The sequence below is a fragment of the Spea bombifrons genome, chromosome 13, assembly GCF_027358695.1.
Source record: "Spea bombifrons isolate aSpeBom1 chromosome 13, aSpeBom1.2.pri, whole genome shotgun sequence".
Taxonomy (NCBI): domain Eukaryota; kingdom Metazoa; phylum Chordata; class Amphibia; order Anura; family Pelobatidae; genus Spea; species Spea bombifrons.
In genome coordinates, this window is record NC_071099.1 from 11,129,790 (window position 1) to 11,151,974 (window position 22,185).

At 43.6% G+C, this 22,185-nt stretch overlaps 1 protein-coding gene across 1 annotated transcript in view; it reads right to left on the reverse strand.

The window, feature by feature from the left end:
• CDH4 (cadherin 4) overlaps window positions 1–22,185 on the reverse strand; it is a 178,455-nt gene that overhangs the window by 143,086 nt on the left and 13,184 nt on the right. The window lies entirely within an intron of this gene.

Below are 22,185 nucleotides of genomic sequence, written 5' to 3' on the forward strand. Positions count from 1 at the left end.
TTTATTCATATAATCATTCATTCACAGATTCATTCCCTCAATCACACACACTCATTCAAACACCCTCCCCACCCCCTTACCTGCACTGCAGCTCCTCGATGCCGCTCACAGACTTCAGCAGGGGGCGCGGCCTACCTCTGCCTTCTCTGCTAAAGCACAGAGGAAGTAGGATGTCACATGAACTCCGCTTCCTCTGTGCAGTCCAGAAGACCCTCCCACAAGTAAGTAGCAGGGCTTGAGGTGCGGCTCACGTAAGATCGGTTGCCCTGGCTGCATCGGTTGCCCTGGCCGCATGTTGGACGCCCCTGCCCGATTTCGGGCGGCCCCTTGGCTTGGGCCCCCCCTGCCGCCGGGGCCCGGTCGCAGTCGCGACCCCTGCGACCCCGGTAGTTCCGCCACTGCCCCCCCCCGACTTACCAGAGCAGACTCCCGGGTGTCTTGCAGGGCCGGCAGAAGACATCTACGCAATACGCGTATACAACTTCCGCTGAGTGCCGGCACCGGGAGTTGTATACACGATGTGCATAGATGTCCCCCTTCGGCCCCGCAAGACTGCTCTGGTAAGTCGGGGGGGGGGACAGAGTGGCAGCATATCTCGGGGGGGGGGAGAGGACAGAGTGGCAGCATATCTCGGGGGGAGGACAGAGTGGCAGCATATCTCGGGGGGGGGAGAGGACAGAGTGGCAGCATATCTCGGGGGGGGAGAGGACAGAGTGGCAGCATGTTTTTTGGTGCTTTTTTTAAAGAAAAAAACGTTTTCTTTAAAAAAGCACTAGGGCTGCAACTAACGATTATTTTAATAATCGATTAATCGGCCGATTATTTTTTCGATTAATCGATTAATCGGATAAAAAAAACAATATGCAAATTTTTCGTTTATTTAAAAGAATTTAATGAACTGGATGTTAAAAAACAACTTAAAATTTACATTAACATTCGTATTTTGTTATGTTGTCAAAATACAACAAGTTTGCACCCAGCGCACAAGTTTGCATTGTGCCCCCACCCCTTTGCACTGTGCCCCCACCCTCACTCTGCCCTGCATCCCCACCCCCACTCTGCCCTGCACCCAGTCTCACAGCCTGCCCTGCACCCAGTCTCACAGCCTGCCCTGCATCCCCACTCTGCCCTGCACCCAGTCTCACACCCTGCCCTGCACCCAGTCTCACACCCTGCCCTGCCCTGCACCCAGTCTCACAGCCTGCCCTGCACCCAGTCTCACAGCCTGCCCTGCACCCAGTCTCACAGCCTGCCCTGCACCCAGTCTCACAGCCTGCCCTGCATCCCCACTCTGCTCTGCACCCAGTCTCACACCCTGCCCTGCCCTGCCCGCCCACCCCCACTCTACTCTGCACCCAGTCTCACACCCTGCCCTGCATCCCAACCCCCACTCTGCTCTGCACCCAGTCTGCCACCCTGCCCTCCCACCCCCACTCTGACCTGCATCCAGTCTCCTGGCCCCACTCTGCCCTGCACTCACATCCTGCCCTGCATCCCCTGCCCCCCCACCCCCTGTGCCGCGGACCCCCCACCCCCTGTGCCGCGGACCCCCCACCCCCTGTGCCGCGGACCCCCCACTGTGCAGCGCACCCCCCCCCACACTGTGCAGCGCACCCCCCCCCACTGTGCAGCGCACCCCCCCCCCACTGTGCAGCGCACCCCCCCACTCACTGTGCAGCGCACCCCCCCACTCACTGTGCAGCGCACCCCCCCACTCACTCTGCCGCGCACCCACACACACACTCTGCCGCGCGCACACACGCACACACGCGCACACACACACACACACACTCTGCCGCGCACCCAGTCTCGCACATAAACATTCGCACAGACAATAGACATAAAGAGTACTTACCTCCGCTACGAACTTGTTCCACTTCCAACTTGATAGTAGACGCGCGTCACATCCGTCGTCACGTAGCTTGAAGAAGGCGGAGACTGCAGAGCGTGGAGCAGAAGCGGGGAACGCTGGCGGAGGTAAGTAAAAGGAGCCGAGTGCTCCAACGACGAATCGATCACTCGATTAATCGATAACGGAAATCGTTATCGATGATTTCCGTTATCGATTATTATCGATTTTATCGATTCGTTGTTTCAGCTCTAAAAAGCACCAAACTTTTAGGGTGCGGCCTATATACGGGGGCGACCTATATCCGAGCCAATACGGTATTTACTAAGACGTTAAATGGTCAGTCACATGAAGGGTCAACTGAGATTGTCTTCAACTTTAAATTTTGTGAAATATTAGCGAGGGTATGCAAGTTCAACGTGTGCGTATGTCCTCACCTAAAACTTGCAAATATAAGGCTCATCCAGCAAATAAAAAAAAAAAATAGAAAACGCTTCCCCTAAGACAATAGGATTGTTCCCCTCTTCCCCCACTTAATATGTGGTGGGATATTATAAAAGAAACTTAAGGGTTTTATTAAAACATTGTAAATAATAAATATAATTACAGATCATGTTTGATGTTGGATCAGTTGCAAAGTTGATTATTTTAGGCAAAAAAACCCCCAAAACAAACAGAAAATGATACAGAAGCCAGAAGCCGTGTATCATCTGGTATAATGTAGGGTTCAGGGTTCTAGATTACAGAACACTGCAGCCAATGAGCATTGCTGCAATTCTGCCTCCCATTGGATGCACGGTTTTACCAGTCCTTCCCAGCATCCTTTGCATATCTGGCAGATCTACACATATGGTCTGCATTTTAAATAATCTCCCCCGGCTCCCCAATTACTAATACTAAGAATTTGGGGGTACTCCATGCTAAGAAGATTTTTCATAATAAAAATCCATTAATAACCTAAAGAAACACAGATTTAGACCCTCACATCCCTCATTCCCGGATTATTTGTAAGAGACCAGTCCTGTGGGGCCGGATTCTGCCTCCTCAAAGGCTTATTTTACCTGCTGATTAATGTGCAGGAAAAATCAGAAGGAACGAGGGGAAAAAAATATCTCAGACAGAGATCCCTTAAACGTCCTGACACAGCAAAAAACGGGACTGCAAGCAAAACCCAGGAGTGCGTCTTATTAATAGGTGCAGAGAATGAATATGTTCTAGAGACAGAGCTACCGTCCAATTAACTTATGTGATAAATAGGAGCCGCTTATGACTGCGGTTAGTAAATCATGCTAACCGGGAGCTTATTTATGTGGTTTTAACCCCAAAAAATACTGGGGAGAAAGGATTTCTAACAACTAAAACCAAAATAGCGCAACCAACAGTGACTATGGATCCTCTACTGAGAGGGTGGGCAATAAGTGGAACAGCCTCCAAGCAGAAGCGTATCAGTCGTTGGTCTCGTCTGAGATTCAGGAGCCATAGGTCTATCCCATGCGTGTTTAACCCCCCACACACACTGTATTACCCTCTACCACTGCTACCACCCTAGCAGTAAAGTAACTCACCAAGTCATTTCACAATACATGCCAAATATTTGTGTGCTTGACCCAATTAATGATGGTTTGACGGGAACGCAGTATTATACATCACCCTGCACAGACGCATTAGTACTCTGATAGCGTAGCCAGCCTGCGGAGCGAAATGCGTGGGGTTTATGGACAGGAGACGTTTGTCCCGAGGCCAGATGCGTTGCCTGTTCTAAGCTCCTCTTGGAACCGGTGAAGAGAGGTCGAGAAGTGGACAGATTAGCACATTTAAACGGGGCTATTTTAATCTTTTGGCATCTTATGTTCTCAAACAAATTTAAGACTCACAAGAAACCAATGAGTGGCAGTAATCCATAATCCGCACACAAAGTAAATCTCATCCGTCAATGTCCCCCCGCCGAGCGCTGATTTTACATTTCAGAAATGTTTTATCAAGCCGAGATTCGGGGATTATACGCCTCTCCAGCTATGAGCACCCTACAACATGGATCCACGGAGGGAAGGGCAGGGGCGAAAGAAGGCGCATGAGATATTTCATGCGTGGTTTTATCTGGGAATCCTACGGCTTAAGGACCCGGAGTGTTAAGAAAAGCCTAGGAGCTTTCTGCATCAAACGCTAATACAGCTCGTCTCTCATGGCAGCTGCAAGTACATTGGGAACTAAAGGCTGTCATAAGGAGTCGAAAGGAATAAAAGAGAGCTCCGACATTATTACACGGACGCTCTGCTGCTGCCTGCCCTCCTGGCAGAATAACGAGGCCAATGCATGCGCTCAAAGCTGAGAAAGCCGACGCCGCCATGGGAAAATTGTTTTAGAAGAATCAGCCAAATTCTGCCGCTGCTTAGAAGCTCACATGTTTAACATATCACAGAGACCATCCTGTTCGCACTTTACGGAGAGAGAGACAGCCAAGATGATCTTATGGTCTCTGCTATAAATCGGTTTTGGAGTGTCCAAAACATAGGCTACCAAAACCTACTCTTGCCGGATGCGGCCAGGACTGTCCACCGACGTCAGCAGGAAGCGCCACCTGACATCACTGGGCGTTTCCGCTGACCCACTGTGACCCACTTCCTGTTCTCTCCCCGCATTATTTTAGCGGATGGCGCATGAGCCTCTGACGCTAGAGATTGTTTCCAGCCACGCAGGTTCCTCTGTAACGCTATTATAACAAATATCAGGGAGAGGGAGCGATTTAAACCGTGCGAATGGGCACCAAGATGGCGGCTCCTGCCTACAGCACAACGGGGAATAACAGGGGATTTTTCTATAAAATAGTTAAGTGAAAGTAATAAGAAAGAAACATGATTAATCATTGAAAACTGTTGTGCGAATGTGGATTGAGGAGACTCCGGAATGTAAAAGTTCCCCCTCCATTTTTATATATCAAATTATTAATGATCTGAATCACCAGATAAACCCAAGCCTTTATAATCAAAGATTTTAAACACTACAAACTCATGCGCAATCTCCATAAACTGCTTAAAGCCCATCATTGGGGGTGATTTAAAATGCTCGGCAGTCCTTTATTTTGCGTTCTGCACATAAATTCCAGTCATTTAATTTAAGTAGCACATTTATAGAGGCAGATGAACTATTTCAGACGTGTTTACAGTCTGAATGTAAAATCAAGACAAAACGGGGAAACAGTATGCAGGAAAATTCCCACACAAAAGTGTCTAAAGCTTTGAGCATTGAATGGAGCGCACATTCACATCATTGGGGTCATTTCGACTTATTCCTCTTTAAAGATCAACTCAAGCATTCATGAACGTAAACTCAGCTGCCGCCATTTTACCAGACAACTTGACGCAACCCAAATTCTAACTAGTCGCCCGTTTCTCCTGCTGTAAAGACTCAAACCTTAGTCTCGTCTTAGATTCAGGAGCCGTATGTCTATCCCATGCATGTTTAATACCCTCACTGTATTACCCTATACCTGCTGGGAGGCTGTTCCACTTATCTACTACCAGCTACTCTGAAGCAGTTTAGTCTGGTTGAAAAAGGACCCCAACTTAAATTCCACCCCCCCAGGAGGAATCAAATAATTACTTGGTACATTCCAAATTAAAGTATTTGACACCCTCAACTTTTTTTTCAATATATACATAATTGGTTAAACCAAAATTCTGCCTTTCCTTGTAATTAAACGTCTGTATAATTTAACCCCACAAGGTCACTATGTGGAATTAAATCCAAGGAGTATAACGATGTAAGCAGTGATAAGTATAGTAAATCGGAAAAGTAACTTTCAATAATTTTCCTTCAAATTTAACAGAACAAAAAATTTTAAAATGATCCCACTAATTGACTAAAAAGATATAAAAATGAAGTTGATATATCTATAGAGAGCCCGCAACAGCGGATCCCTAATATAATGCAACTCCTAATTAAATCAATTTTAAAAAGTTATATCTTTTTAGTCGCTCAGTGAAATTACTTAATTTTTATTTTTTTGTATTATATTTTAAGGAAAAAATATTGAAAAATTATGTTGTAGATTGTTACTCATCAGTACAAACTATTTTTTTTTTGTATTTATGTTAACTTGAATGATAAAAGTAATAAATGTTCAAAATACTTTTGGAAATACTTAAAACTTTTTGCATTTTCCACCAGAACAAAATATTATTTCAATATCTCCTCTTGCGTCCTGCGCTTGGTTGGTAAAAGAGCATTTAATACGATGATGATGATGGTGGTCTCCACTCTGGCGTCTCTTACTAGGCTAGATGTTTATAAAAAATACTTCCAAACACCTTCAAGCGTCTCAAAAAAAAAATAAAAAAAATAAATAAATAAATAAGAAAACCTGCAGCCTTCGCTTCGCGGGCGCTCACTCTGATAAGAGCCCTGGCGTTAATTATACCGCAAACTTGCCAAACTAATTAAAAAGGGAGGGAAAAAAATATTCCATGGAGTGAAACTCTTTAGAATGTGATGGAGAGTCTCTTGGATTGTGGCAATTTCTGCCTCTTGTACAAAAAAAAAAAAGTATAAAATCATCATCAGAACCAATTTTGAAACATTTTTACTTAAAACGCTGCACGCTTGTAATCTGAGCTCCGGTACAAAATGTAGAGCAGCGGAAGATATATTTAATAGCCCCTTTCAAGACGAGGATTGTTTGTTTAATCACTACTCCTGTCTGGGCAAATTCATTTCCTCTCCAGGTATCTTCATGCAACTCACACCCAAAGTAAATTTACACTAAACGTAGAGCCATTTGCTTTGCTTTTCTAAGTAAGCTCAACCATATCTTAAATGGCGCAATTATGGCAGTAACCGCATTTCTGGAATATGAAGAATATAAATAAAAGGACTCTTTTAAAGGCAATATTCCTTCATTACCCGGAGAGAACATCTCTCGCGCAACAGTATATCGGAACATTGGGAAACCAAAGCGAAAAGTCAAAAGCAGGTCGGGCAAACAAGAACGTGCGCGGCAAACAGCTGCAAAACGCGGCTCCGAATCCAAAACTCAACCAAATTATTTGTATCGTGGTGTGAACCCCACTGACCGAGTCTGACAGGACGTTACGTGAACATGAAGGTCGATTGGCAGAATTCTAATAATAAATACATTTTTAGTTTAGAATCCTTGCTGGGTTACGACAGAACCCATTGTCAATTTTTTCGCCCATTGCGCAGATATCAATCCATTTTGATACAGAGCCTACTATGCATTACTCAATGTTTATGGCAGCCTCTCGGTACCAGAAGCTGTATTTTTTTTTTAATTAATTTTCTTATCAACAAATTTCTATATTTGCCATTTCTTGGCAAATTTACATATTTCCCCCCCCCATTTTTTTTTAATTTAAGTATAAAATCGGCATGTTTGCGGTCAGCATGGCAAAGGAATAAAATAATATTACATTACCCACGGAGGCCCGGGGAGGAGGCTCGCAGCTGGAGGATGAATATCTCGGAGAAGTGAATCCAAAAGCAGTAGGATATCTCAGTTTCTATGATAGGTACACGCCAATGGGGTATTTCGAATAAACAGGACATAGGTTTGCCTGAACATAGTCATTTTTACATAATATCCTGGCACATTTCTTACACGGGTCTCTGTGGAGTGCAATATTCAAAATGCGCCCAAACCTGTGTGAGCTCCGTTAAAAAGAAACGAATGTTAAAATATAGGCTTCTTCAATACGAAAGAACAGTTTGTGTCATAAATAAATAATAACATTAGCATACAGTATCAGTGGCTGGCTGCCATTTTGAAAAGGGCCTGCATGGGTTATTCTTTCTACCATGGACTGATATAACAGAGGCCAAAATAGCTGTAGATGGAACTAGACAGGCCAAGCGGGTCTGATCCTACGGCAAATTCTATGTTTCCAAGAGACACGGAATTTAATCACAACGTATCACTGGACAGCAGCCTCCATCAGAATCTGAGAGCCCATCTGGTCTTTATGGGTTTCCTGGGGTTTTCATAGTTAATGTTACAACACAATCCCATCTCTCAGGACCTCAGAACGTTGTCTTATCTGAATCTATTTGTTTTATTCTTCGGCGTCCACATAACTCGCGTAACGGAGGCATCAACCAGGGCCGCGGTAATGAAGCAAATGCGTTCTAATTGGCGAGCGGTTCCTGCGCACCTCACCTCCAGGAACACGCAGCCCGCCGAAGAACTGAAACTGATTAAATAACATCCTGATTTCCTCTCGCCTCGAGTGAAACAAATGTATTTATTTCAACAACTGTCACTTTCCACCAGCTAATGTAATAAACATAAGAGATTCCCTCTCTAGCATATCTGCAAAAATAATTAAAAGCTGTTTTGTGGCTGCGATCGCAACAGTTCTTCCTGCCCTGCGAACACAAAGCTGCGCTTATCCATTTAACCGCTTTAGAAGCCGGCGACGCCGCGTAATTTGGTGACTAATTTGGTGGCCGCGGCTTGGTGACTGATACGCGCTCGGTGTGACCACTACAATTTTTTTTTTTTAAAGTACCTCAATGACAAAGAAACTTAGCATCTAACAATAAGAACCCGCACACAAACCCACTTATTCCCTTTTGTTAAAGTGCATTTTAATCATTTTACTATTCAAAACAGGTGTTTTTGTGATGCCCGATAGCGGTAGCTCCTCTGCGGGGACGCCTTTCCCCGCACACCCTTCAGTAAAGATATTTTTCTTAGGGACAGTTACAAATATCTCTATGTCCCGCAGAATAAAAGAAGAGGATCTGAATAGTCTTTGGGTATTTCATTGTACTCTCCACCCCGAGTTTGGAATGTCTTCCATACAATTTGAGATGCGGAATAAAAGAAAACCCCCCAAAAAAACCTTTGGATTTTTGCGCCACATAATAGGATACAAAGAACCCAACCGTTAACATAAGTAAGCAGAGAAGGTCTGGCGCTCGGAAAGCTCTTCATCTAACTCAACAGTCACACTTCTGATAACAATAGTGCGCGCTTCTATTAATACGCGGCCTGCGTGAACGGATTCTGTATCTAAAGTCACGAGACGGAGGGTTTATTAAAGGCAGAGGAGGTTTGGCTAGGTGCTCCAAGCGTTCCTCTCCATCGGCATCTACTGGTCATTTCCAGATTTGGCTCACCTCATCAAGGGTGACCGGCTACCAACTGGCAAATTCTCTCACATTCTAAGACAGAAGATCACACCAGCCTTAGAAGATCTCACCGGAAAGGAGAGATCTTGCCTTAGTCTCCGTCCAATGACACTATTGGGATTCCACCAGAACGGAACCAAGAATCTTGGGATTTCTAGGCTTAGACTGCATTTTTTACTCATGTATGTTCTCTCCATATTTACTTAATATGTCAACTGTTTCCCAAAATACCTTCAACACAACGTTTATCAAAACTACTAGCTGCAAGAATCTTGCTATAGAAAGAGGTCCTTACAACACTAATGTTATGCAATTAGAAAGTCCTTCCACGATAATAATGGTTCATCCGTACTTAATGTTGGAATGCCTTTTTCCTATAGAGGCATCCATACTGTAAATGTTTGTGCGCGCTTTAATCACACTATTCAATAATAACTGCGTTTAGTATTCCCCTGACGAAGTGAGCCAGCCTAGCGAAACGCGTCAGGAGGGAATATCGCTGACCCTGGGTACAGCACCGAACTGCTCTCACGAGTTTACCGCGTCTTTGGCCGGCAGAAGTGAAGTAACGGACCACAGAGCGGTGAGCAGCATCCGAACTGGAATATTAAATGCCGTTGTGATTTTTAATCCTGTAAATGTAATTATTAAATTGTTTGTACAGTTTAGCGATTTCAACATTAAGTACGGATGAACCTCTATTATCTGAAGATCATGGACGGACTTTCTAATTGCGTTAGGACGTTTTCACATACATTGTGTTGAAGGTATCTTTGGAAACAATCAACATATTAAGCGGGTATACACATTGTTGCCCGTGGTGCGGAGGTGGCACGCTCCATGGTATATCAGCTAACTGGGTAGTTTATATCCTTCTCTTTGAGTCCTGGCATCAGGACTATGTGCTACAAAATTATCCAGCAGCATAACAAGAACACTTTTATATATTGTATGTTGAGGTCTCCATCCACACTCACCCAATATTGGCTTCTTTTACCGATAATATCTTAGAGGTAAAGGAACATTTTAGAGAGATTTGTTGATGGACGCTGAACACAGCCCCAGAGTATAGTCCCGTGTGAAGAATAAACGTATAAAAAACTATGAAAACCCTCTATAAATACCCGAAAAGGGACCAAATAAAAAAGTCCAGTTTCTCCTGAAACCTTAAATGGGGATTTTTTTTTTTTAAATGTCATTGGGTTTCTGGAAAAGGTTGAAGACGAACGTTATTTTGTGCCATTTAAAGATAAAGCAGAGGGCGGTGAAACTTGTCTGATGGAGAAACGTTCCATAAATCAGACGCTGAAACACGTATTTTCCTAAGAGCGTCATGTTCCGTTCTCCAACTAAATGGGCACGTTTGGGATCACTTTTCTGGTTCGCTCGGTGCATTTAAAGCGTATTAAAAACAAATCATCATACTGCTCCGGCTCAATTTGTCTTTGTAATACTCGACCGAAGGCTGGAAAAGCCGTTACTGCTAATGGGCTCCTCACTTCTGAAGAAAGTGCATATCGGTGGAAATGAGTTGGAATGGGACACGCGGCGATACCTGGATGGCATCAGTAACTTGGAATTACCCAGGCAAAAAAAAAAAAAAGAAAATACCTGAAAAAAAGGTATTTATAGAGATTATAATTTCACATTCTAACCAACAGCAGGGAAGTAGGACATTTCCAACCAACACAATGGCTTGAGTTACCAGCAGACACCATTGAGTTACCAGTGTGCGGCATCATGTGTTTGATTGGGATCAGCTACTAGAATGTTTTTTTTTTTTTTTAAATATAGCAATATGGCCAAAATTATGGGTTTGTAACCTTACATTTTTTTAAAAAATATACGCGCGCTTCAGTTTGGAGCCTTCAGAAAGAAAGGGAATACCGATACCTGTAATTTTTCACACCCGCTTCCCGTTTTTACCTACAAACACCGAGACGCGAGTAAATATTTGCTGTTTTCAGTAACACTCAGGTATCGGAGCTTCAGGTTGGATACATTTTCACGAGCTTGGAAAATATCCGCAGCCTCAGACGTTTTACACAAAACACAAGAACAACAAGGATTTCTGGATGAAATCCAATTACAGAATAAGATCAGCACTGATAAAGAAACCGTCAGACGGGGAGCGCGGAGGGCGAGCGGTCCCTCTATGCCTGTTTGCTTTTGGGGGGTAAAAGAGGGATTTAACCCAACTGCCGATCTCCCACAGAGCTAGCAATCTCTCTTGTTTTTTATGTAAGATTTTATTTTCTCTTTTTGGGTAACTATAGACTAAATGAATTCCTGTATTGTATGCAGTAACTGCAGAACTAATTAACTTTGCTAATGAAAAAAGCAGAGATCACGAAAGGATGTCTAGTAAACAAAATTAATACGACAAGCTGTTTTCTTACTCTATATGAAATGTCTGTTCAGAACCTTTTTTCCCCCACAATATAAAAAGAGATTTCTCTATCTTATTTTATCACTCTGGGTTTATGCAACAAAATGTTTAATAAAATAACACCTACTGGTGGTTCCCCGGCTCCTCCGAGTGCTGACAGCGATATATATCATCTCTGAATAACAAAACCTATTATATATGACACCCCGCAGATACCCGGCTTAACGTGCCCATGCTTTGTGCCCCTCTTTACAATCAGGTCTCATCCGACCCTTCCGGGTTAGGCGTTCTTGCTATGTATGGAAGGGTTAAATGCTACGTGGCTGTATAGAAGGTATACGTATAGACAGGATACAATTTGAGGTTCCGATCTGATCATGTACATGGCAGAATGACAAAGTAGGCACTACAAAGTTCTGCTTTTCAGAAGAAGTGGTTGATGCATTGAACATCCATCAACCGAAGCTTTAGAAGCCAATTCTTGGATCATTACTGCCGGGAAAGAAGCTGGTTCCATATCCCTTGTATTTCAGTTCCGGATTTTTTCTTTGAGTAACCACCTTGGGTTCTTAGCAGAATCTTGCAGAAGTCAACCAGGTGTGATTAAAAAGACTCCTCTTACTCAAAGAAAGAGGAAAGAATGTGATTGAATTTCTTCATTTCCACTAAGTGGTCGAGTCTCCGGCTACAGTAACAATGTCATTGGGTCTTTACAGCAAAGCGCACCTCTCCGGCCTCTGGGAAAATGTTAGCGGGAAGAAGAAGGAACGGCGATAATTGGAAATTTAGCAGTGAACGTGGCACGGCCCTTCAGAAAGTCTGCTGGGGCCGAACGAGATCAGAAAGCCCGCTGAACTGTTGATTTCCTCCAATTCAACAAAGATGTACCCCGGTCCATGAGCTGAACGAATAATTAGAATAAAGGATGGGACAACAAAAACATTATTAAAGAATTCAAGGTTCTGGTTCACATCTGTGGTTTTCAAGATTTTAATATGGAATACATGGGATTGTTGGGAAACCGAATTGTCGAGACTAAAGAAGAAGAACTTCCAGTTCCTGCATTTTGATGACGTCATAGAAGCGGTGGATAGCGGTCACTTGCGCAATTACGTTTGCAGCTGGAAACTCACCAAGCTCTTTTGCTTTTGAGAGATAAGCAATAGAAAGCTTTGTGTCTACAGAAAACAAAAGACGCGGAGGGCGGGCGTCGGAGAACGAGAGAGGAATTCAGCGTTAAAGACAGAAAACATTTGCAAAGACGCCATAGAACAACCGGCAGAGAGAAGAACACACGGAGACAGCTCAAAGACGAGCAAGGTTACAATGTGCACCAAGATTCATGGAAGCGTTAGGTTTTAGATGGCTGCTTCAACTCACAACCACTTTGCTTCTAATTTGTAAAAAGATCTCCAATAAGTAAAGAAAATGTGTTTCTCTCTAAAGCTCCAAGAGTCGTCGTATTTACCGGATCCAGATAGATGACAGCAGACAGGGGAGCGTGGAGGAACAATCACAGACCGTGGTATTTTATGATCTCTCCAGAAGTCGATCTCATTTTTCAGGTGTTGCTGGAAACAGATGTTCACCCCTTCTCATCGGTGACATTCATGGTCTCTTGGAGAAGGCCTCCATATGCGGCATCCTATCGTCACTCTTCCCGCCGTGACTGATTACCAGACAGATGTTCTGTGTTTCTAATCACCTAGAGATCAAAATCCGCGCAGAGGTGCAGACAAACGGGCCCACAAAGGAACGGAGCGACGTGGAGGAGCGGTGGGGGGGACACGGGATGACAGATTCCTGCGCTCAGAAAAGTAGAACGAGAAAAAGAACAAAATTCACAAAATGTTTAGCAGGAAAAAGCCCAAATTTAGCTATTTAGCGCTGTATAAATAATTGAAACCTCAACGGAGAGACCTCCCCGTGAATGGAAATCAACACGTTTGCTTGACAGGCGGCAGCGCTCCGTAGGCCGTACGCAAGGAAGACATCAGATCTTTCTATCTTGAGAACGTTGGCTTAGAACTAGAGAAAATTTCAGAATATCGATTCAGCCTTTTTTTCCCTCGAAGCTGAACTCTTCGACACACCAAGCGTCCCACAGAGCCAAGATCCCACAGGTGTTTTTTTTTTTTTCTTTCCTTTTGGCTCTTTTCTTACAGCCCAATATCGGCATCTGACTTTGGGTTAAGAATCCGGAATAAATGATTTTCAGCTCACATAGTTAAACAAACAAACAAAAAAATATTTCTTTGAACGCCACTCTGGGGATCGGCTGCCCAAATCATTAAACATTATAAACGTATTATTTTCAAGGCTGTTTCTACAGAAAAAAAGATAAAAATCAATGAATTTGTACTTGCGTATAAAGAACACGAGCGCAACTGGAGGTGTAGAGGATAGAAATTCTCAAGATATTGCTGAACTACATTTCCCATGATGCTCTTCTGGCCACAGGTCGGTTGCGTATGATGCGAGTTATAGTCCGGCGGCAGCTGAGGAGTTACCCTTTTGGCTGCCCTTCTGGTGTGCTTGGGAGGGGCACTGGGGGGAAGTTTAGTTATAGGTAAGTGCATGCGCAGGAACTTCGTGGGTTGGCTCCCATGATGCCCCGCCCCCTGGTGTATGACTGTGACAAGGGGGCGGAGCTAGTCACATGCAGGCTAGCCTCAGTCAGGCTATAAAAGGGGCAGAAAGACAATGTGAGATTTCGAGGGGGTCTAATAGGCATTAATTCATTCATACATTCGCAGAAAGCTTTTGCGTTAATTTCAATCTGTAGAGGTGCCGCAGCGTCTTTAGCAGGAATGTGGCTTTTTTGTAGATAAAGAATAATTATTTAAGTACTTTTTAAGGACTGTAAAATCCCTCCATCATTGGCGAGGCTGTTAGGGGCAGTAGACGGTCTCTTTAATAAAAAAATAAATAAAGATACTTCCAGCAGAAGCGTTTTATACCGACGCGGAGAGCTTTATGATAAAGATATAACCGGCTCTGATGATGCCATAAAGGAGATCCTCCTGGGACTTGGCTGTCCAAATGGTACAAAAGGAACCAGGCAGGTAACACTCTTACAACGTCTAACAATGGGTTTTATTACATAATTACGCCGTGACGAGGCGTGGAACCTGCGGCGCTTCAATTAACTACACAAAACGCTGCCGTTATGTAGGGGGAGAAAGCAGGTAGCGTGCTTGAAATGAGTGTGCTGGGGCCGAGGTCTCAAAATCAAAATAATATGTTTCTTCTAGAACCACTTTTAAGTAAGCTGTTAATTAGTGAAAGAAATGGTGATAATTAACCCTACGAATGGCACAAATTACCCTGAGGGTGGGCAGGATCACCCCGTGAATGATTAGGCTAACATTTTGGAGTCTGGTTTCCATGATAATAAAAGGGCAGATACTTAGTAACCCAGTACAAGGTGGTAATATGGGGGTGATAACCAGTTAGCAGGGTGGTTGTATGATGGATAACGGCCAACCATATGATAGTAATCACATAATTTACTACCGGGGGACCGGTTAATGGCGATTATTTGGGGTATTTGAACATTAATAGGTTTTGTAATTGGTGAAGCCCAGAAGGTGAAGCCAAAATCCCTCTCGATATACAGCGGGCCTGCAGGGCCCAACAAGCGGCGATCGAGTTTAATTTCATCCATTCAGTTATCTACATCCCAGTATCCCGAGCGTTTAAACAAAAGGAACCAAACAACAAGGACACGCCCGGGTCAATTGGCGCACCAGGCATGTTCTTAAAGAAATAAACCTCAGAACACTGAAAAATTTCCCGTAGTCCATTAGCCCGCCAGCCATGTGCCAGGCCCCTGGGAATCAGCGTAGCTAAATGGACAGGGAGCATGTATGTGTGTGGGTTAGTGCATGCTCAGGGCATGTCCGTGTTTTGATTGGGGTATGTTAATTGAGGGGTGGGAGACCCTAGGTGATATAAGGTGCCCTCTGGGTGACCCCGGTCACTGTCCTTTTTTACAGACACGGCCAACAGTCTTACCTGCTTCCCACCCTCCCTCCCTAATTTTTGTGTACTAACTTTCTTTCTTTTGTCACAGCTGGCGGTTTGTGTGTCCTTGCCGGTCTGGTTTTGGTAAGTGATGGAGTTTGGATGCTGGTGTAATGGAAGGCTCAATCCTCCCCTAACCTCTGGTGTTTTATTGGAGGTGCCCACCGAGCTTGTTGGACGGCTGGTGGTTAGCATTGGTGGTGGGACAGCGAAAGGTAGCTGTCAATTTGGTTTGGACGAGGGGGGAGGTGAGTACCTGTGGTCTGGATTGTGCAGTGTGAGAGGCCGGCAAGGACAAGGTTAATTCGGTTCCTGTGTTGGTGATGTTTTGAATATGTTACGGTAATGTGTTATGTATATTTGTATATTAGTATTTATTATTTATCGGTTATTGTATATTATTCTTATTGGTTTATGGTGTTTTGGGCCAACACAGTGTTTTATGGTTTTATAATAAAATTGTGCTGTGGCCTGCTTTATCCAATTTCGGTCTCCGTGTCGTTATTTGGTGGGTTACACTGGTATTGGGTTACAATGCACGATACACACTACCTACATACATGCGATGGCCAACCATTCCCTGATGGGCTTTTTAAAAATGGCGCTGGACAATCTCACGTAACCAACAAAATCACCAAATCTCCAGATTTGAATAAAGCTAGATAAGGACTCAGGAGGTTTTTTAGCGTCTGCCTCTGTAAATTTTATGCTTTGTGTTAAGCCGTTACTTTTGCAATCACTGAAAATTGTCCCTTATTTTGCTAATACAGACGTCATTATTTAAATGAGGGTTCTCTGGCATGTGGGGGATATACGTGATAATAAAAACAGTTAAAAAGCCGTTCCAGAGATAATGTTGAGCTATATAGTAACGCTGAGTATGTTTCATGTGTCTCTGGGGTTTTGCTGAGATCTCTCCAACCTCTCTCCCTGCCTGGGATAAAACGAAGACTTTATTTTGCATCGTAAAATAAAGAAGCTGAATAAGCAAAAAGCGACAGTAACAATTAGCAACAGAAGCCTCGGATCAGCTCCAAAAGCCGCAGTTGGATTTATCTGCCTTGGACTCTGCTACCAGGGAAAACAAGAATCAATCCAATGAGCCGACCCCCTCCTGAAATCTTCCTACCGAGCCGGAGACCTCAGAAGGCTCTACAATGTATCCTACCATTCTATTTAAAGGGTAGATACATATAATTTGCCGGCAGATCGTCTCCATCCGTCCCCGTCTAGTTGCCCGTTTCTCCTGCTGTAAAGAATCAGTTGTTGGCCTCGTCTTCGATTCAGGAGCCATATGCCTATTCTGTGCAGGTTTAACTTGCCTCTACCACTTCTGCTGGGAGGCAGGCAACGATTAAGAGCATAAAACTGTCAGGACATGCAGCATGCACAGCCCTCCCTCGTAAGGCACATCTAGTGCAGTAGCGGTTAATTGGATTGAAGACGTTGTGGGCTAGCTGCCTTCCTGCCACACACCTTGTACCATTTGCATGTGTTTACCTCCTCTGCCTCCTACCACAATAAATGCCACCGCAGACGACATGCCAGCGGCTCCCACAGCAGCCCACACCACAAAGCGGTGGCGCCGAGCCATGCCGAGGCTTCGGATACGTGCGCGGCTCAGCCTTGCTGTGGTCACAGATGAGATCCTCAATCTTGCAGCAGCCAAGTCCTCACGCGCTGGCTTTTCAACGGCTTCGCCAGCCAAGACGAGGCGTTAACCTTTACGGTGGCGGCGGCTCCTCCGTCCTGGTGATATTTTATTTTTAGGGACTGCTGTTAATTCGCAGCGTCTGTAGCTCTCAATCTGTTATTGTCATTCAGGATAATAATCCGAAAGACAACAGAAACAATTTTTACTGCTTCCAAATTTGTTTTATTTTACAGATGGCCGACTTGGTTTACAAACATAAAATCTGACGGGAGATAAGAAGCGCTTGGCCTGCCGGCTTCCTTCTCTACCTGCAATAAATCCACTCGCTGCCACGGACGACCTTTCCGTATTCAGAATAGACCTCAATGTTTTCCCTTAACACACTAAAGGGACTTTGCCACCGATATAAAAAAACAAACTTTACATGGTAAATACACAGAAACGTATCAAAAGGGAAACATGGTTGGAATATTATTGGCTCTATTTTCTAGACCATGGAATATTGCTAATTTGCATACGGTGCTGAAAGGCATACTCAATTTACATTTTTTTCTCTTTTTATACAAAGGTTTGGTTTTCTGGGTAATATTCATTTTTATGAACTCCTCTGAGAGCCGGCTGGCAAGATCTGGCCACCAGGCAAGGCCAAACAATTGGACCCAGAGAAAATCTGTCACCCAGTCTTATCCAAAACATCTCCAAAAACAGAATGTATAGAAAAATTACAAGTTGTAGAAACGTTATCACCGAGATGCCAAAGTCCTCCTTACTGTGGACATTTTGGTGGCCTCCTGTAGACCTGCTAGACGACAGACACTTGTATAGCCTTCAGATAATGGCCAAATGTCAAGCCAATTGGCCCGTTGCCATCTTTGCCTGCCCTCCCCTGTTTAGATTCATTGAATCAATAGAACCCGCTCCCAACTCCGTTGGAATCCAACAGCCCAAGTTGGGTCATGGGTGCGAGGAAGACATGATGCCCTAGAATGTTGAGTAAACCGGAAGCAGCTCCCTTTTCCACAAAAGAACTACTTAGAATTCCAAACTGGAATTCTCTCTCCTTATTTAATGAATTCTTCCTGCACACCGGCTCGTCTCTCGTGTATGGATTGTGCCACGAAGCCGCATCCTAATTCTTACACATACATAAGCCTTCTGAAAAGGAATGAAACACAAAATCCATCTCTGTTGTTATGCAGCCTCCGTGTCTCTGGGGGGAAGCTGATGATAAAAGACAAATAATCAATAATGTTTGTGTTCTTCAATCTGATTCTTGCAAGATACACACACCGGCCTTAATTGATACCTCTCACGGTAATAATCGTCACAGAGGCCTCTGGTTTTTTTCTTCACTGCCTGAATATAGAAGACATTTTCATTCTTCACAAGTCCCGCGCTTGTTGGCGCGTGCACGGCAATACACGATATACAAGGTCTGGTACTGAGGCCACAAAGTTGTTGTGTTCCATGGATCTAGAACCCTTTAGGCCAACAAGTGCATGAATGAACTTCTCAATTTAACTCATTGAGCGATACCTCTTTAACACTACCCCTTACAAAGTCTGAATTATCTCGGTTATAAAGGACTATACTATAATATTTACTAAGTCCAAATAAGGGAGGATTTGTAATTAATAGAGAATACATTCCATAATCGTAAAAAAAAAAACCAATTTTTTAAAGACAGATTAAAAAACACCTGCCTTTTGTTTTGTTTCTCTTATTCGTGTCCAATCACCGTTGATTTTATATTTTTTTCATTCCCAAATCTTTTAATTTCCATCTCAAAAACACTCCAGTAGTGATTTGAATATATAATATATATATATATATATATATATATATATAGTTATATAGTTGCCTTATTGCCATGAAAGCCTCCTCCCATTAAGTTGTACCACTTTCCCGTTGGAAGGAGCTGATTGGCTAATAACTCGTGCAGATTTAACCAAAAACGCCAAAGCACTCTTTTCTATAATTTTCTAACTCAAATTATAAGTAAAACAATTATAGAAATTGCAAGCGGTGGAAACAATTCCATTTAGCGATTCTAAAAGCTTTGTAGGCGACGCTTTACTTTTAACGGTAATTTAGAACCCATTTCTCTATAATACCTGACATTATTATGTAGGACAATTACATTGAGGGACAGGTCTTGCTACTAATTATTTCCCGCGGCCTTCACCGAAACCACCATTTCAACAGAACTTTAAAAAAAAAGTACGCAACGTCTTTTAGTCTTCACAGGCGATTTTTGCCTTTCATCTTAAAAGGAAATGAAAATGTTGAATTTATAAGTAAACAAGTATAAGAGGAAAAAAAAAATACTATTTATATTAATTTCAGCATTGGTGACTTAAATTAAAAACAGTTACACATCTATCTCTTTCATTTATTCCAACCGCCTAATGATTTGCGGGATCAATACATTCAAATCCACTTATAGCTCTTTAATCCCATAAAATAATTAACTTCTATTATTCTTTTAACAGGAATTTAGAACTTGAAGAACTAATTAACTATTTACTAGGATGAAAGGGACCTCGTGTGAAACGGGGTGCGCCAGGATAGCGTTAGGAAGAGCTCCCCCTATACAGTCATTGTGGTATGGTCCACTAGTGCAATGGGGATCCATATAAGCTAAGAGATGGGACTTAGCATGACGACGACTTCTATATCGGTGCTAATTATGTTTTGAGGATGGGCTATAAGGGACGGGGACATTTCCAGTTAGGGGATATTTTGGTTTTCACCGGTGGGGACCTCTTGCTCTCGTCTATAATGCATAAGTTCCATTTAAAGGAGATGCTCCTAAGACACAAAATAATAAACAAAATTATAATATAAAATAAGAAATTTAAAAAAAATCCTCATTAAACTTATATCGGAATTTTATAAAAATATAAATACAAGATGGTTTCCCAATCAGGGGCATCAAACTTTGCTCTCAAGAGCCCTAGTTTTTTCTCTTACAGGAGTTTTATACTTAGATTAATTATTGATTATATTTATATTATACTAATATTATTGACTGTGGCCCCCTAAGGACGAACCCTGGGGTTTGCTGCTTTCCTGCTTGGCAGAAGACACTTGGTTTTGGACATGGGGCATCTGCAGATCTCAAAAGGTCTTCTGCTCTGTTGGGCCAAAAACAAGTCAACACAAGCAGGAAGCTTCTCATAGTCCGCTAAATTCCAATATATTTTCCAACGTTCCATTTAACGTTTTGTAGATGAGTAGCTTCTCCCCTGATGGGTGAAATTTGACTGAACTTAGTGACCTCCCTGATGGATGCCCCCTGGCAGTAATGGGCCAGACAGTTGGCATCGGTTTGGCACCGATTTCTACTTTTTGGGCATTTGCACCCAAAGTAACACCCCCCCCGAGGTAACAGGAGGAGCGTGTCTGCCACCTGATGAAGTGGCAGACAGGAACCTGGTATTCTTAATATAAAAGGTACATGGCAGCGAGAGGGTGGGGGAGCTGATCTGTACATGCGCACCACGCAGTAATGGCGTAATATTCTCCTGAACGGCACGCAGGTTCATTAATTAGGTTGTACTTTAGAGCGCTGATCCCCCGCAGCTATATGCAGCTCGCGGGTATTTCAATACTATTGAATGAATAGAGCAATTACCGCACTAAATCTGCTGCTACATTGTCCTAAAAAAAAAAAGAGAAAAAGCTGACATGGCGTGTGCGACGCGGAGGTTTCTCACAGAGAGAGATACTGAGGGGAGAGATGTAAGGAAGATTAACCCGTGACACCCCTGTCCTCCACTCAAAAACACACACAGGAGGTCGGTACTGGTCCAAAGGCACCGCCGGCCTGGCACATCACATGCCATTAACCAACACATCCACAAACCCTTCATTTAAAACGATTACCCCAAAACGCACAGGACCCAAACACCACAGATAATGTGAATCTTTGTAATACACAAAGGGTTAAATTGGGTTAAGTTAGCCTCTGCCACTTCTGCCGGGAGGCTGTTCCATTTATCTACCACCCTCTCCTTTTGTAAACACTTGACAGGAGCTTGATACATTTTCCGCCGCATTAGCCAACGAGCTCCGCCGATTGCGCCGCCTTGGGAAGTCGCAAACGGTTGAAAACACACAAAAACAGCACAACTAAGTTTGTTTTTGGAGGGCAACGATCAACTTAATAAAGACGCGGGATTATACAGCAATAAAGAGCTCCTCAAGCCCGTCATTGGAGACTCGCGGAGAGAAGGTTTAAAGCGGTTTCAATCAGTCACAAGTGGAGTATTCTTACGTTTGTTCTGCATTATTTTTTCTTCTGTGCTGCAGAGGGTAACGCGCAGAGCGCTTTCCCCGAGCGCACCGTACATACGCGCTCACAGACATCAGCTTTACAGCTCATTAGCCGGCATGTAAATGAGTTCCTTAAGTATTATCTGTGTTTCTTGCGGAGAAGAATCAGTCATTGTTCCTTCTATCAAGTAACCCGCAGGTATTTTACAAGCACATCATAAAAACACTTAAATCTGGAAGCGTGGAAGGACCTGCTTCATCTACTCTCGCGCCTGGCACCCCGCGCCCTTCTCTAAATCCCACAGACTTAAGATGCTCTCTAGCCCTGCGCCGCGGTAGACAGGTGTCCGGGGGTCCAGAGTCTAACCTCAAAAAACTGAGGTGGGCGAAACGGTGGACTAACGGCCATCTCTCCTTTCACTGCATCGGTTGGGTTCTAGAGCAACATAACATTACCGCCAATTATCGTTAACGCTTGGCTCGTCCCGTAGAGCGGAAGTACTTAGATATCGATCTCCTGGCAGTTTACAAGCCATTGTTGGCCGCTCTTGAAAAAGAATTCCGTCTGAAGATTGTGTGTAATATAAAAGAAAGACCTGGATGTTTGAGGAGGGGGCATCGTGGTGTCGATATGGTATCGGTGCTCTGGGGAACCTCTACCTTCTGAGTTACTCAAAAGGTAAAGCGTCCTCCTAAAGTCAACGGGTTTGATTCATAAGTTGGACGATCCATAAGCCGAGTAAAAGATAAGAAATTTATTCCTTACAACACTCGGGGATTCCTTCCAGATTCTACAGACCCGATATCCTGATATCTCTTACTGTTCTTACAAACTCGAGAACA